At 44.4% G+C, this 16992-nt stretch overlaps 1 protein-coding gene and 1 long non-coding RNA gene across 2 annotated transcripts in view; one reads left to right on the top strand and one right to left on the bottom strand.

The window, feature by feature from the left end:
• The window catches only part of Mir100hgl (Mir100 Mirlet7a-2 Mir125b-1 cluster host gene like), a 265006-nt gene that overhangs the window by 211926 nt on the left and 36088 nt on the right, over nucleotides 1-16992 (bottom strand). Inside the window, exon 1 of the transcript XR_010054360.1 lies at nucleotides 5288-13949. The gene's annotated coding sequence lies outside the window, so the exon portion shown is untranslated. Of the gene's footprint in view, nucleotides 1-5287 lie in introns of the transcript that reaches the window.
• LOC120094125 (uncharacterized) lies at nucleotides 2822-4473 on the top strand. Its single transcript, XR_005488111.2, has 2 exons — nucleotides 2822-3383; nucleotides 4067-4473. It is a non-coding gene; the product is annotated as an uncharacterized LOC120094125 (long non-coding RNA).

The following is a 16992-nucleotide window of genomic DNA, read 5'->3' as shown; positions in this document are numbered from 1 at the left end:
CTAGCTACACTTGCAGAGAAGCTCAGTTTGGTTCCCAGCACACACATCTGCTGGCTTACAACCATTCGGAACTCCAGTTCGAGAGGCTCCAACTCTGGCCTCTGTGGGCACACACACACTCATGTGCAGGCACATACACACACACTTACTTTAGGGTTACAATAAATAAAGTTTTTACAGATACTTATCATCTTAGGTTCTAAGACACAAAAGGCATCAAGTGATGTTCTGACCAAATGATGTTTCAATACAGAAAAGTCCAGGAACTGGAACAAACCTACAGCTAAGTAACGCCCCTGGGTTGGAGAGATGGGTGAATAGTTAAAGTGCTTGCTGAGAACCTGGGTGGACCAGAGTTTGGATCTGCAGAACCGACTTCACCAAGCCAGGTGGAAGTGACAGAGATGGGGGAATGCCCCCAAGAAAGCTGTCTAGTGACACTAGTCACATCTGTCCACTGATGGTTCCACTGGGAGACCTGCGTCCATGACAGAGGTGAAGACGACAGAGAATGAAACCTGATGTCCACCGGCATGCATGTGCATACGCACACACATATTACACGTCCCTACACGCATTTGAACATGCATGCACTTATGTGTAAAATGCACAGAGAGAAATGAAAAGAGACGTGTCCAAGTGAGAGATCTACGTGTTTTCAAAGTTTTGTGTCAGCTGGAGGTGGCAGTGTGCACGTGTTCCCAGCATTTGAGAGGCTGAGGCAGGGTGGTCACGAGTGTCATGCGTGTAGCTTGGGCTACAGTGTTGAGATTCTCTCAGAAAATAAAACCAACATCAGAAGTTTTATGTCTACTTAAACAACTACGGCGATTGTATGATATACACTGATCAACAAGTAAACTTGAATCCACACCTGTAACACCTTTGGGGATCAGTCTCTGCCCCAAACTCGGTTGTCCCAGAAGTTAAACATCTCTAGAGGACACAGGCCTGGAGGGGTTTTCTCCAAGTTTGTCTCCGTGGGCATGAGAACACCTCCCAGCCCATGGAGAAATCAACGGCCTGATAGTGAGCAAACAGAACTTTCCACAGCTTCACCCCTACAGACCCAGGGACTTGAACCCACCTCTGTGGCTTTTCTGGTATTGCTAAGGTGGAGAGAGACAGCTCAACCTCACATTTTGCCCATCTCAGATTTTGCCAAAATAGAGCTGACCAAAAATGGAACACTTGCTCCATTGCTTTCTGGCCAAAGTGCTTTGAAGAAGCCAGAGAGACTGAGACTGACTTCTGATCTCCCCATTCCCAAAACTTACTTATCTAGTTTTGACTTTGAATCAGTCCCAAATGACTACTCAATAGTTCAGATAGATAGATAGATAGATAGATAGATAGATAGATAGATAGATAGATAGATAGATAGATAGAGATAGATAGACGGACAGACAGATAGACAGATAGCACTAAGGATGTAGTTCAATGGTTGTTCCCTAGCATGTTCAAGGCCTTGGTTTTACCTCTAGCAATAACAATATTTTGTTTTAAAGCCAAGTAAACTTTTTAAAAAATATGTGTAACTACCCTATCACAGAGAAATTGTCCTTGCTCACAAAGTTTGGTCGAAAGCTGCTGCAAGGATTACACAGGCTGCAGACACACACTGGGAATTACACAGTGGCCTATCAGGGTGGCCACAATTAAGCTCAACCTTTCGTTCACACTGCAGCCTGCCCTGCATTTTTACAAGAATCTTTTTTTGATAGACATTTCAAACTGTCTCCTTACAAAAGAGAGACAAGGTGGCTCAGCCTGAGAGCCTTTTCTATCCACACAGGGAGGAGACAGGGAAAGGAGGTGCATGCTGTTCACCGGACCAGATGTTCACACACACAGGCTTGACACTTGGCTGATTTCCTAAGGAACCCAGAAGATTTTTACAAACTCACATTAACCAACCAACTGTTACCATCATGTGGAAAGGGAAGGAAAAAGTTTGTATTAACCAGCAACCACACACCCACATCATGTAGCATCAATTGAATGACTTCTGAATAGAACATGGTCTCTGCATGTAGACACAGCCACCTTTGACTTAAAATCATTTTAGAACAGAAAAGCTGTGTATTTATCAAATTCTGAAACTAGCAAGGAGTCTTAGACCCCAGCCAGAGTAGGGGAAAATAGCAGAAAGGGGGAGGGGGGGAACTTACAATGTATTTATATTTACTTAGATAGAACCTTGGAAGTAAATTATACTTAGCCACTTGGACCCAAGTGATTTTTCCAAGCTAAAACTTAAGTTTGTAAAATGCATGAAAGTGCTTGGTAGTTAAACACTCTGTATACAAAGTTAGCACTTAATCCATCCTGTGAGTCAACGTATATGGAATCATTGTGGGTTGATTTTATTTGTAGAAATAAAAGTTGTATAAAGTCAAAGTGGCAGGTTGAAAAACCCAACACTCTCACGCTCCATCAAATGCATATCTGAAGTTAACTTCCTAGGAATTTCACTTGGGGGTGTGACTCTGTAACCTATGATAACTTTGAAAGCTATCAGGAGTTAACCTGTTCACAAAAGATAATCACTCACACATAAAGACCGTCTGAAACAGCAGCTAAGGTTAAGGTACAAAGCAATAGAAAACCAAGAAGGCAGATGCCTACACAAGCAATGGTCATTGTGTGTGTGTGTGTGTGTGTGTGTGTGTGACATAGCTCATTGAACTACCACTGTAATCCCACATGCAGACTTAGATGATCCAAAAAACACAAAACCAGACAGGCTCAGGCTGAACTGATTTCAGAACAGAACACACACAGAAGTTCGGGCCTGCCCTAAAATTCCCACATAGGTTTGCACGGAACCAATCAATAAATAAGCAGAAGCAGGACAGATGAGGGGGCCCCTCTCTCATGATTTTAAAGACTAAAAAGAAGCAGCACACAGCAGGGATTGTGACAGAAGGAACTGCCTTGGGCGGGGAGGCTGAGGTGGGGTTTCCACAGCATCCCCTCCATCTCAGCTAGAATCCTCCAGTTGCACTCCATTCTCGAATTCTGTGGCCTGCACTGCTGAGCTGTTTATTAAAACGGCGTACAATGAAAACATTCCATTCCTCCAGTCTATGAACCCCTGTAATTTCCTCCCTCCTCCTGGACAGAGGCCACTAGGACAGGAAAGCCTCAGGGGAAAAAAATTAAAAAGAAAAGCGGTGAAAGCAAAGAAGACAATAGACAAACCCTGGCTCTGACAATGCTGTCCCTCAGCCCCCTTTCCCTGCCTGCTGTGACACTGGCCTTCAAGAGCAAGGGTGGCTGCCATCTGATGCATGGACAATGAGCTGAGAAATACAAGGCAGAGAAGGGAAAGAAAACCAGATGAATTCCGAGCTAAGATGCAGGGCTCTCACCTTGTCCAGGTTATTATTATTATTATTATTATTATTATTATTATTATTATTATGCGAATAGTATGGATAGAGGTGCCCTGCAGAGAAAGGGGGGAAATGGGGTGTCTTGCATCGTTGGATGGTTCTGAAGCTTTCTGTATTTGCGGATGCATTTTAGAACCATTTGCAGGGTGACTCTCTCTCTCTCTCTCTCTCTCTCTCTCTCTCTCTCTCTCTCCCTCCTGCTTTATGCCCCATAACCTCCAGCACAGTCCTGTTGGTACGAAGACCACCAGCCTGTGTAAGTGAGCCGTGTGTCCCTGAGTATTTGCATGAACACACACATCTGCATGGGTTTCTGACCTGAGGAGCCTATCACGGTGACTACCAACATCAATTAGTCAGCACTAGCTGAGACTTTCAACGCCTCTGAAGGAACAAAGCTCGAAAAACACGCATAAGTTCCAGCATAGGTAGCTCATGGGCTGTACACAGCAGTGCCTCTCTCTGTTCTGCCTCCTACTTACCCCCCAAATCTATGTCCTCCTCTGGTTATTAACAGACCTAGCCGAGTAATTAGCTGCGTCGCATCCACAAACACAGTGCTTCTCGAGCATCATTGGAATTAAGATACATTAGACTGAACTAAGAGCAAACGCAAGTTTACAACGTATTTGATCCTTTCACCGTTTTGTTTTTTTTTTTTTACCCAGCTGCTACGGGGAGCTAAAAGTTACTGTGTGGCTAATGTTCTTTGTCTCGGTGTCTTCTATGAAAGAGGCCAAGGAAATTTAACAGAGAAGAAAAGCAAAAAGCAAAAAAAAAAAAAAAAAAAAAAAGAAGAAGAAGAAGAAGAAGAAGAGTGTTCAGTTGCAGAAAAGCATCCTGGGAGGTTCATTCTTCTCCACAGAGGGTAGCACTTCAAGATTTACAGGCAGCCTAGATTTTTGGCTAACATTGGGTGTGTTGGCTTCAGGGGGAGGGTGTGCGTGTTGCGGTGCTTGGTTTGCTCATGGAGAATAACAGCTTATGTTGGACATGTCTGTATTAGCTTTTACTGGATGGATTCTGAGCTTACTCACTGTTTGAAATAAAATAAATAATTTTTCATTTCATTTTAGAGAAACCTCCATGTAATCTTTGGAAAAACAATGCACTGCCTTCAGTGGCCAAGGACACAGAAATATTGCTAATCCGAAAACACAGGAGAGAGAGAGAGAGAGAGAGAGAGAGAGAGAGAGAGAGAGAGAGAGAGAGAGAGAGAGAGAGAGACTATTTAACAATCGCTCTCCCTCACTTTCAAATTTCCAGAGGGGTGGTGTGGTCTGGGGCTGTTTGTATGTGTGCTTTGTGCCCCTCCTTTCTCCTACATGGGAAACCAGATTTCTTTCATCAGTGCCTCTTGTTAGAATTAAAATCATTTCAAACGAGACACAAAATATCTTGGGTGCTCTCTGACTCTGTAAAGGAGACAGTCGTCTCACCTGGAGAACTTTTCTCAGCCATGCTGGAGCCGAGCACACAGCGTCCTCTGTGGTCTCTCTACTCTGATCTCCTTTCTTGAGATTATCACTCTGAAGAGTCCCTTCTGTTTTCTCTCTTCTCTAGCACAATAGCTCAACAATCATTTCAGCATGTGAGGTAGCCACAGAAGCTAAGACATTTGGAGCTGATATTCAAAGAGAGAGAGACCCCCAAAACAACAAATCATTTATAAAAAAAAAAAAAAACCCTGTTTACAAAGACAGGGACCGAGAGTCTAGCAAGCTTTCCTAATGAGAGGACGTGTTACAAAACCTGCGAGAGAGATTCAGATCAGAATAGATAGAGAGGGGCTAAGGAACCCCCTCAAACCCTGGGCACTTAGGAAAAAAAAACTAACAAGGTTAAGGAAGAGAAAGGAAATGTGCAAAATAGCCAGCGAGGTGACCCACCGTCCTGCGTGCGCCTTGACTCTTGCGGAGGGGAGTAACAGCCACAGCAGTGACATCGGAGTTCTAGCGGGTCAGGTGCCACCTCTGCCCAGCGCTCTCGCCCTCCCCGGCAGGATAGAAAACCATGCTCGAGACAGAGAAGGAGCAAGCAGGCGCCACCGCCAAGTCACGGACCCCCATCAGCACCGGCTGGTCTCTGAAAGCCTTGGATCAAGGGTCCCATTCAAAGGCAACGAGGAAGCAGACAGTGGCAAATCAGACCCTGGCGGGCCTTCTGGAATAATTTAACTCCTCGCTCCAGCATTTAGATGGGGATAGCAAGAAACACAGGCGAGAGAGCTCCTTCACACCGAGGCGCGAGCATATGCCTGCATCTCGGTGGTGTATTTTTAGACACGCTGTCATGGGCAAGGCAGCCTGCGACAGCTTTTGCTTCCCAATGTGGGTGCCGCCTTCCCCGGCAGCCTGAAAGCAGCTGAGAGAGCCCAGGGTAGCCACCATACACATCTCTCAGCAAGCCAAAGGTCAGGCAGGAGGAGAGCACCCCCACCCCCAACCATAAGCCATTGTCCCTGTGCTCAGAAAGCGATGGAAACATTTTCAAGATGTGTTCTAGACGGAGGGTCATGTTTTGTGGCCGTGTGAGCACTTCCTGTGTTTGTAGGCTGAAAGCACCAGCAGGATTCAGACACACCTTGGGGAAGAAAATTCTAGTATAGGCCCTCCCGGAAGGGTGAAAACGTGAGGCTGAACATGTGTTATTAATAACATGTACTAAACTTTTCAATGCATCCAAACTGCATTATTCTAGAAAAACAAGAGATGAGTGACACTTTGTGGTAGATTTAAATGTGCTGTGAAAAATCTGGGTACCGAGCCTAAAAATGTTTAAAGAATAAACACTCATCTCATTAAAATGTAACAAACCAAACACAAACACCTGGGCGTTACTTTGTGAACCAAAGCAAGAAGTCTGGTGCTTCTTATCTGATCTGGGGATTTTTGCCCCCCCCCCCCGTTGGCATACTTTAGAAGACCTCCTTAAATTTTTCATATTAGCTTATTTATGAAATATGCATGCACACATACCTGATGTATGTAAAAGCTCTCAGGTTAATTTGAATTTGTGGGAGAAATCTATGGGAAGAGTAAGTTAGGCAATCAAAATAGCAAGATAACCGTAAACAAAATCTCTTAACTACATACCAGTCTCTCTCGGGTTTCATATATTCTGAGAATGGGGAGTGGAAATGAGTCAAAAAAACAACCTTGTAACAGGCAACATTGCAAATTAAACAGCTTAAGGCATGAACAAAATGCCTGCCTTCCACCTCTGGGAGTTCGGTTTTGAGTTTGTCTCTCTTTTCCTCTCTGTCATATGTAGGTAATCTGGGGTGACCAAAATGGTGACTCCCGACTCCTCCTCCCAACCCCACAGACAGACAGACAGACAGACAGACAGACAGACAGACACACACACACACACACACACACACACACACACACACCGAGCTCCCGTCTTCTTTCAGGGCAGAGGCAGTGTACGATTTCCAATTGTAAATCTCACGAGGCCTGAATAAAGCTCTCACAAGAACTGACAAAGAAAGAATAATTCACGTCAGACCAAAAGGCTCCTTTCAGACAGATCCGGACCCAGACGCAGGGAGAATCCAGAGTTCAACTCCCCATCACACTTTCCGAGCCTTTCAGTTAATGACTTTGCAATCAGATCGATAGAAAGTAATAAGGAAAGAGCTTTGCATTTCTCTAGCTATTAATTCGCTGAGTAACTCCAGCAGTAAAACGTGACTGGAAAGGAAAAACACTTAGGAAGATGGATTCTCTTAGCGCGCCAGGCAACAACTCCCCGGCCCAAAAGTGAACCCTGCAGCTTCCCAGTGCTGTGAGGATCGAGCAGGTGAGGAGATCGAGGAGATCGTGCTATTAAGGCTGAGCCTGTCCTTCTGTCACAAGACACTGCAATACGCTAACACCACGGATCGGAACCAATGGGTCTTTGCTCAGGATTCTGGTGCAAATAATCCTGATGTGCTGGTTGCTGCATGGGTGGATGGGGAAGGGCAGCCATTGTTCTCTGACTAGGAAGGCAGCCCTGAGCCACTAGATCCCTGATCTTGGTTTTCAGGGACAGTCTGCATAGAGGAAAGGCTAGAGCAATGGCAGATCGATGAGGATGCTTACTTAGCCCTGCCACAGGCCAGACTATCACAAACAGTGAAGGACATATCGGGGCAATGCCGTGCCTGACCATCCATTTTGTCACCAGAGACAGGCCTGAGAGAAAGCTGGTGTTCTCTGTGGCAGGGCACAGAAGAGCAGGTCTAAAGTGCTCCTTGTTCTGTCATTCTGGGGCTTGAAAAATATTCAAAATATTCAAAAATTCATAGGAAGCACAAAAGCGAGCACCCCGAAAGTCAATCCAACACCAAGTAGTCAGCCCTAAGGGCATAGACGTACAAGCAACACCAAATGGACTCAGTAGATTGTATTTACATATTTATATATTTATGTGCACGCGTTTGCACACTGGTGATAATAATTAAGCAAAAGAGGGTATGGATTTGAGAGAGACTGAGGGCAATATGGCAGGAGTTGAAGAGAGAAGAGGGAGGAGAAATGATGTGGTTGTATTTAATTTTTGAAAATGAGGTACCTTTTAAAAGGGGGAGGGGAGTGTAGTCTAACTTTAAGTATAAGATGAGGTAACAGGCATAGAAACGTCTATAAACTGTTCCCGCCCCTCCAACTGATCTTATTTTTGACACAAACTGGCACACTTTTTAAAATCGAGCATGATACTCAGTGTCAATCATTTGCATAAGGAGAGGATGCTGTGACCCAGGTCTGGTGGATACTTCAAAGCCATAGAGCAACAGCAGCCATTTCTACTGGGAAGGATGTAACTGCTAAATCACTTTCCCAGTGGTCCCAATCTTAGCATACTGGCATCTTCTGAAGGCAGAAAAGTCTAAAACCTTAAAGCACTGAGATGGGATTGCAAGGAATGCAACAAAGTGTCTTAAACTATTACCCATGTCCCCCAGAGGAGTGGAGCTACTCAGTGAATGTGTTGTTCATCTCTCAGGAAATAGTTAACAAGAGTTATTATGTGGCTTATGTAGGGGAAACACTTTTGCAGTGTAAAATCTTAGAGTCTAAAGAAGACAAATTCTAAATCTGGAGATGATTCTAACGATGAATTGTTAAGTGGGGAAATGTGACTAGTTTCCTGACGATGTTTTACAGTAAGCCAGGTTAGACATCTGCAGTATGTAAAGTGTTCTTTCTTCTCTTTCACATGTGTATTCATGTGGGGTATGTGCGTTCATGTGTGGGTGCATATGTGCATGTCAGTGCATGTTCACATGGGTGAAGGTGGAGAAGCAAGGTTGACATTGGGCATCTTCCTAGATTGCACTACATCTCCTATAGAGAGGTAGGGTCTCCAACAGACCCTTGAGCACACTGACTTGGCTAGTCAAACTCGGCAGCTACCCAGGCTTATCTCTACCTTCTGCACCCGGGGATTACAGGCAGATTTCCAAGTCCACTCAGCTTTCACATAGGTGTTGGACATTAAAACGTCAGTCACAGGTACATGGCCAGCACTTTGCCCATTGAGCCATCTCTGCAACATCAGAAGCAGTTTTAAAAAGAATTCTTGTCATTGCTTAGTCATGGTAATCCTGAACTAATAATGAGACAATGGATGTGAGAGCTTCAAAAAATTGCTACAGAATATCAAGCTTCATTAAGACATCAAGCTCAGGGGCTACAGAGATGGCTCAGCAGTATGTACTGCTCTTCCAGGGGACCCCAGTTCAATTCCCAGTGTCCACATTAGATGGATCCTGATGGCCTATAACTCCAGTTCCAGTACGATCAGAGGCTTCTCATCTCTATGGGCATCTGCACTCATACACATATATCCACGGACACAGGAATAATTTTAAATAAAAATAAACATTTTCAAAAAGACATTAAGCTAAATACACTTGATATGATTGATAGACTATTTGGAGACTTGTAGAAACCACAACCAACCTATTTCTATAGGTATGGTAAACCAAAGGGTACATCTGCCATCTTTAGGGAAGAAAGTGATACAGTTGCAATTCCAAGAACACCCACTCTGTGCCAGGTAATCTAGAAAGTGCAGGGTTTCATAGCGTTTCATTTTAAAACCCACTTAATCCTCAACACCCTCAAGCCTTATGTGATAGCTACCACCAGTGTTTGGCAGACAAAGTTCTGAAGCACAGAGGGGTCAAGTGACTTTCTCTAGGATGCAAAGCCAGTTCATAACAGTCAGACCTGGACAAATTGATACCAGAATCCATGTTCCTTTTAGATCCTTAGATCTCCATCAGCTGAACGTCAGAACAAAATAGGACCAAATGCCTAACAGGCAAATTGTGAAAGAAAAGGCTCATCTGCTGAGTAAAGTTACAGTCAGAGACAAACGAGGGGAGGGGGGTGAGGGGCAGTGAGACTTCATTCATTCACGGAGGGAGCACAGCTCTGCCACAGAAAGCTTCCAGGCCTGATGTCAACACAGGAAGCAGTTCTGCTGGGGAAGCTAGACTTGAAATCCTATTTTCTTTTTTTCATTAAAAATAGCTTTTAAGACAGGGTGACGACGTAAGATTCCAGGGAGAACGCATCTCAGTAGTATTTGTATCTAGATTCATGATAAGTATTATTCTAATTTCCGTCTATGAATAGCCAGGTAGAGTGGCTCACACGTGTAATTCGAGCACTCCAAGGGAGCTGAGAGGATCACAGTGTGGCCAAGGCCAGCCTACCTACATAGTAAGTTCCAGAATACTCTAGACTATATAACAAGACTTGTCTCAAGGAAACAGTGGAGCACCTGGGGACAGTTTGCAGAGGCCTTTGGAGCCCTCCAAGACTCACTGCCCAGATACTGGAGACACACACAGTGTGCCTTTCAACACCAACAGTTCACACTAGCCCAGTCACCACAAAAGAGAAGGAGGTACTGCCCTTCTCTCCGCACCAATATTTTAAGGAAACTAAAGAAGAACATTTAGTGATAATTCAAGTAAGACAAGTGCTCACACTTTAGTAATGCCAATTACTTTTATGAGTATAATAACACAGATTTGTTAGCAAAAAATCAGGGGGAAAGTTGCAAAAGCCATATCGGTGACAATTCAAATCATCTTTAATAGTTGTAGATAGCCACAAGGGAGTTGATGAATCTCCTCCTTATCCTCTATGGATACAGATGTTTACCCATGTACTGGCTAGTTGTTTGTTTGTTTCTTTGTTTGTTTAATCAACTTGATACAAGCTAGAATCATCTGAAAACAGGTAATCACAACTGAGAAAAAGCCTCCATAAGATCCAAATATAAGGCATTTTCTTAATTAGTGGTTGGTTAGGGAAGACCAGTCCACTGTTGGTGGTGTCGCCCCTGGGCTGGTGGTCCTGAGTTCTATAAGAAAGCAGGCTGAGTAAGCCATGTAAGCAAGCCAGTAAGCAGCATCCCTCCATGGCCTCTGCATCCACAGAGGATCATCCAGGATCCTCCCCTGTTTGAGTTCCTGTCCTTACTCCCTTCAGTGATGAACAGTGATGTGAAATTGTAAGCTCAATGAGCCCTTTCCTACCCAACTTGGTCATGCTGTTTGCTCAGAGCAATAGAAACCCAAACTAAGACAATCCACATAGCCGTATGATTTTTTACAATGTAGGTATCACCACAGCCACAGTTTTTCTTCCTGTCCTGTCACCTGATGCCTAAGCAAAGTTCAAGTACACATTAAAAACTACAGAGCATTCTACTTGATAAATATAACTTATTTAGTTGCTCTGCCAATGCTGGACATTTAAGCTGCTTCCAAATTTTAGATTATATATAACATTTTTTCACTCTGTCTGTGTCTGTGTGTGCATTTGTATGCGTGTCTCTCTCTCTCTCTCTCTCTCTCTCTCTCTCTCTCTTTCTCTCTGTGTGTGTTTGTGTGTGTGTGTTTGTGTGTGTGTGTGTGTGTGTGTGTGTGTGTGGATGTGTTACTATATAGAGTGTTCTAGAAATCGTGGTCTCTTTATGTAGCTATTGGATGGGAGTTCCATCCCTCTGCCGTGTCACTGATCTTGAGTTACATTTAATTTTGATTTCTGCAACTTATTAGTATTGGTGAGCACTGAGCAAGAGTGCACTGACTGGCATTTCAAGAGTCCAGGGAGCATTTCTTCTGGCTTTACAACTTATTCATTCCTTTCCTTTTCTTTTTCTATGTTGCGTAAGTATTGCTTTTCTTATTGGTAAATAAGGCGCACTCGTGTGTTTAGGTATATTTTTAACTATAGTCTCTGACGACGATCACAAACACATTTTTCTTCTTAAAGATTATGTCATGTGGGGTATGTACACACATGTAAATGTGGGACTGTGTATGTGTTGGTTCATGTGTATGTATGTGGAGGACAGGGGTTGATTTCCACCTCATTTCTTGAGACAGTCTCTAAGTGCACTCAGAGCTCACAAACTAGCTGACCCGTGAGCTCCCAGGATCTGTCTAAATCCAGCCCACGACAATAGTATTACAGATGTGACCATGAAACACAGTTTCTCTATTTGGCTGCTGGGAAACCTCTAGTGTCACAGTTGCCATGTGGACATCTGAGCCCTCTCCCCAGGCCAACAAACACATTTCCCTATCCAGATTAATTACTGAAATTTCAACAGTGTCATGTATACCTCCAAACATATGTGAGTCCCCCATATTCCAATCAGATTCCGTATTTAACTTCTCTGTGGGGGGTGGAAAACTTGGAGACATTTTCTGTTTTTCAACTTCACTAAGACCGAAAGTTTCTGTGATCTAGGTCAAAGGCAAGCGTTTCCTGTTTCTAAGGCTTGTAGAGTGGTTTTAAGGATGCCAGGTGTGATCAGACTGAGGAAGACGTTTGCTATGTCTGTACAGGATTGACCAAGCTGGAAAAGGGTCTAAAATTGAATTCAAGGGGCTTGAGTTTAAGACCAAACAAAGCTCAAACAAAGAAAACCAGGAAAGTCAGGAGTCACAAGAGCTGAGCAAAGACCTTGTAAGGCCCAAATACTGACAAGAGCACTTAGAAATTTGAGTTTGAAAAGATCAGGCCCCACTTGAGCTAATCTCTACAGAATGGACAACAGGGGCTGAAGCATCCCACAGGGAAGAAGGCTGAAAATATGGAGAGAGAGGAGTGGAACTTGGGTCCCATCTTCTGCCTGGCACGTGGACAATATGTGTCAACAGACTAGGTCAAGACTGAGGAACATGAACACACTTGGGCATCTCATTTGCAAAGGCAGTTTCAAGTTCTATGTCCCTAAACATGGAGAGAGCTCTCATGTCATGTCCCATGGCTGTCATGGGAATGGGCTGTCCTGGACAGTTGGAAATACTCTTATTCTCCACTGGCACAAAAGTGAAATTTAGGCTGAAGTTGGGCAGAGAAGAATGCACTCTCTGGGCAGGAACCAGTTCAAACAGAAAGAATGAAAACTGAAGCCACCGATTCACTCACTGTAAGCACACAAGCAGGGAAAGTAGGCTGCAGCCATGCCACCAGCCAGCACTGTCCCGCCGGACTGATGGGAGCATGTAGGGGATGATGGAGAGTGGTTGGTAACAATTGGAGCAAGCAGGTGGATGCTCGTCTAGTAATGCCTCTGTGCTCTTCAGTACGGTTCCTTGATGCCATCTGCTATAATGGGGGCATAGTAACTGCATTCACCTCATAGGGTGGCTGCAGTAACTTAGATGTTTATGGACTATGTAGAGACCAGGGATATGAGTAAGATTCAGACAGTAGCTCCCTGGACTAGAAGGCAGAACAGAGAGCCTAAACCTGAGGCTCAGATCTCAGGTCTACCATTCATTAATTCTATTACTTTCTTCTCTATTAAATGTTGACACAGCGATAACCATTGCACAAAACTGTTGAAAACAGCAAACGTAATAACTGCAGAACTGGGAGCCGGACCCATCTTTAGAGGCTGATTGAGTTGCTGTTCTTGTTTTAGTGCCTAAAATAGCAAACAAAAATCTTTAGAAGACCTGAATTTGGATCCCTAGCACCAACGTAAACATTTTTTGAAGGCACAGAAATGCGTGCCCGCAATCCCAGCACTGGAAATATGGATACAGGCAGATCCCCCGTGCTCTTGGTGAACAGCCAGGCTATCCGAGATCAGTGAGCTTCGGGTACAGTAAGAGACTGAGAAAGGAGTCTGATATTGGCCTCCAGTCTTCACATACATGAGAGCACATTTGCACATGTATTTACATTCACACAGGCACAGGTACACAATTGTTCACACACAAAGAGAGAGAGAAACTGAAAACATGAAAATAGGAGGAATCCTCTCCTGGGTTATGGGTTGTAACTGAGGTTGGCTTTCTGAACTGATCTCCTATCCCTAATGGAATCCTGCAGTGCAGCAGCACGGGCTCCTGCAGCAATGATGGGGGCATCCCCTGTGGAATCACAGACAGACCATGCCTCTGACACAACCAGGTTGGCAGTTCCGAGGTGCTCTGAGTTCCCTCAAAGAGCACAGATGCCTTTCCTCAGGAGGTGATGGATGGATGCCATTCTCTATCCTCAGCCCCTTAGCTTTCTTCTTCCTCTCCCTCTCCTTCCCTCCCTCTCCCTTCCCCTCCCCTCCCTCCCTCTCCCTCCCCCTCCCCTCTCTCTCTCTCCCTCTGTCTCTGTCTCTGTCTCTGTCTCTCTCTCTCTCTCTCTCTCTCTCTGGAATTCTGTAGGCGATTTTAGAAATGTGATCTGTGAGAAAAGCACAAGGTGTCCTTAATCTCTGACCATCATCTCTACTTACTCCTGATTTTATTTTTGAATTCTTTCATCCCTGCATTTCTGCTTTTAATATCTAGATTCATTGTCTGTGCCCAACTCATTAGGTCCTTGACTAATACAGCTCACATTCATGAGGGAAAGTCAAACAGTTATATAATCACACTGGTAAATAAAGACTCACAAGTTGGGATGTGACGGTAAGGAGAGCAGGACTGGCTGATGTGTCTGTGATGTAAGACCATGAGGGAGTTTAAAGGGATGCCCAGACAATATTCAAGAGGAAACGCCAGCTTTGACTCTAAAGTCTTCATGGGTATGTTTGAAGGAAACTGCTGAGACTTCCCAACAGAAGATGATCTCTCTGCTGGGTTCCGAAGCCCACCAGCTAGTCACTATGGAGGCAAAGGTGAGTGAGCATTGGTCTCAATCTGCCCAGCAAAATGAGGGAAGGCAAAATGAGCAGTTGATGTTCTTTTTCGTGGGCTAATCCCTCCCACAGTACCCACTATGGGTCTCTTAGAAAGGATATCGATTGGAGGATGACAGAACAGAGTCCAGTCAAGATAACCATCTGAAGCAGTGGTGGTTAAGAGAGGTGGGAAGCGTACGGGTAAGAAGGTAGGGAATATGGTTCCTGGTATTTGGAAGAGGGAAACCTCTGGGAAAGTGAGTGAATGAAATCTCAAATTCATACATTATTTACACATAGTGGAGATACTCCCACCCCCAAAAGAACTCTTTTCTTTCTACCAGTCTAAATGCGACACATTCCTCAAGAGCCGACTCAAGGCTGGCCAGGTTCCATGGCACATCCCTCTATCCCAGAGCACATCACCTCCCTGCAGCATCACAGTTCCATAGCATTGTTCTCAAGGATGCGTTGTTCTCTAGTCACTAGTGAATTATTTCCTGGCTCATTCAATAAGATGATAGACTTCTCAAAGACTAAGTGCGTTCTTTTCCTTCCTTTGTATTCCCCAGAGCTCAGCTTACATTGTGCTCACTCAAGGCACTTAACATATCAATGCCTATGGGATAAATGAAGGGTTTAATTAATCTGTATATTGGTAGGATTTCAGTAAGTCCAAAAGAAAGGAAAAGGAAAGGAAGTTCTCTGCCTATCAGAAAATTGAACCAACCCTGACTAAGACATCCATAGGACTGCTTTTAATCCTATACATTAGTTCTTATTTAATCAGAGGGCTTGGGGTCCTCCATCTGAAGTTTTTATCTATCTAGGGTAATTGAAGGACACCCTGCAGATAGTGGTATAAGATGGTCCAGCGGTACCTTTAGAAGCTCTTTCCATTTTAATTCTGACTCTCTAGACTCTGATTTATCACCATCTCAACCCAGAGAGATCATGGCAGATGCTTTAGCTGGGCCTTAGGAACCCTCCCCCAAACCATGTCCTTGAAAGAATTAGGCTCCACACCCACCAGACCCCTCAACTCTTTGGGAGCTCAACTCTCCCACCAGATCAAAGTATATCCTTGGATGCCAGCAAAGTGCAGTCATTGGTTTGGTGCCACAGATGCTGGATTGCTATGCAAGAATTGGTAGGAGAGTTTGTTGGAAGGAAGGGAGGGATAGAGGGAGGGAGGGAGGGTGGAGAGAGGTAGGTGGAGAAAGGAGGGAAGGAAAGGGGGAGGGAGAGAGAGATTGTGTCCAGCACTCACTGCTGTATTACTTTCTTCCGCCTTACTGGAAGACGAAATGAGACAATCTTTTCAGAACACCGAAGAGATGAAGTAGATTTGTGTAGCCTTATTGTTATTCTTATTTAGAAGCTTCATTGTATTTATTCCCAGCTAGGATTAAAGGGCATCTTTCTATTTACTTCTAACGAGTTTTAGTAAAAATAAAATAAAAAACATACAGAAGCATAAAACTTGACTCTCTGGAGGCACCAATAGTCCATTAAATCTGATGTCATTGCCTCGGCAGGCACTGAGACAAAAAGCCAGACGCCCCCGAGCCTGTCATCTTACTGCGCCCAGCAGTGGCCAGGCCAATGCACCGGAAGGTCTGAGCCCCTGCACAGAAAGCATCCATCATTCCCTGGGCTCGTCCCGACACAAAAGGCTTGGTTTTCTCCAGTTCGGCAGCATGGTATGCCCTCTTGCAGACCCCTGTCACACTCCATGACCTCCTCAGTTGGTGTGGCCTTTGTTTCCTTTGCTCATTTCAAAACTGGCTCAGCTGGCGCTGCGTGGAAGCGCAGCCATGTTTCCATTTTCAAAGCAGCCCCTCCCTTGAAAGTCTCCGCCACGCTTTTAGTAGGCAGGTACCAAACGGTAAAGTTATAAGAATGCGTTGTTTTATGCATATCATCTACTTGGAGCAAGAACAAAAGCAACGACAACTGATTTCCAGAAATAGGTTCTACGAGTGGTAACTTTGGAATCCTTGGGTTTGTTTGGGGGTGTTTCGTTTTGTTTTTTCAAGGACTTTGGTCATCTTTGCACTTTTCTCAGTCTGCCCAGCCCCCTCAAATCTATCGTCCCAGTTGGAGCTTGGGGAAATCAATTCACAACTGAAGGGAAAAGGTATCTAGAGACACAGATTTCCTCTCGACAGCAGCGACTGGCAACATAAATCACAGGAAGCTGTGCGAAGGGGCAGGGAAAGCCGCATGAACATCACAGTGGGTTTTGCGTTCAGCTAGGAATAACAACCCCTGATTAATTTTTAGCTTCATTGTTCATTGGTGGAGATGCTTTCAAATTCACTGGGAAGATTTTGGAATATCTTATTATTGTTGTTTTCTTTTTTAAACCAGGGAAACAAGCTCTCTCTCTGTGTGTGTATTGATCCATTAGCATCCTTGAGCATGACTCCCAGCATAATCA

Source organism: Rattus norvegicus, chromosome 8 (genome assembly GCF_036323735.1).
Source record: "Rattus norvegicus strain BN/NHsdMcwi chromosome 8, GRCr8, whole genome shotgun sequence".
Taxonomy (NCBI): Eukaryota; Metazoa; Chordata; class Mammalia; order Rodentia; family Muridae; genus Rattus; species Rattus norvegicus.
Note: the sequence above shows the minus strand (reverse complement) of the source record. Positions and strands in the feature narration are given on the sequence as shown.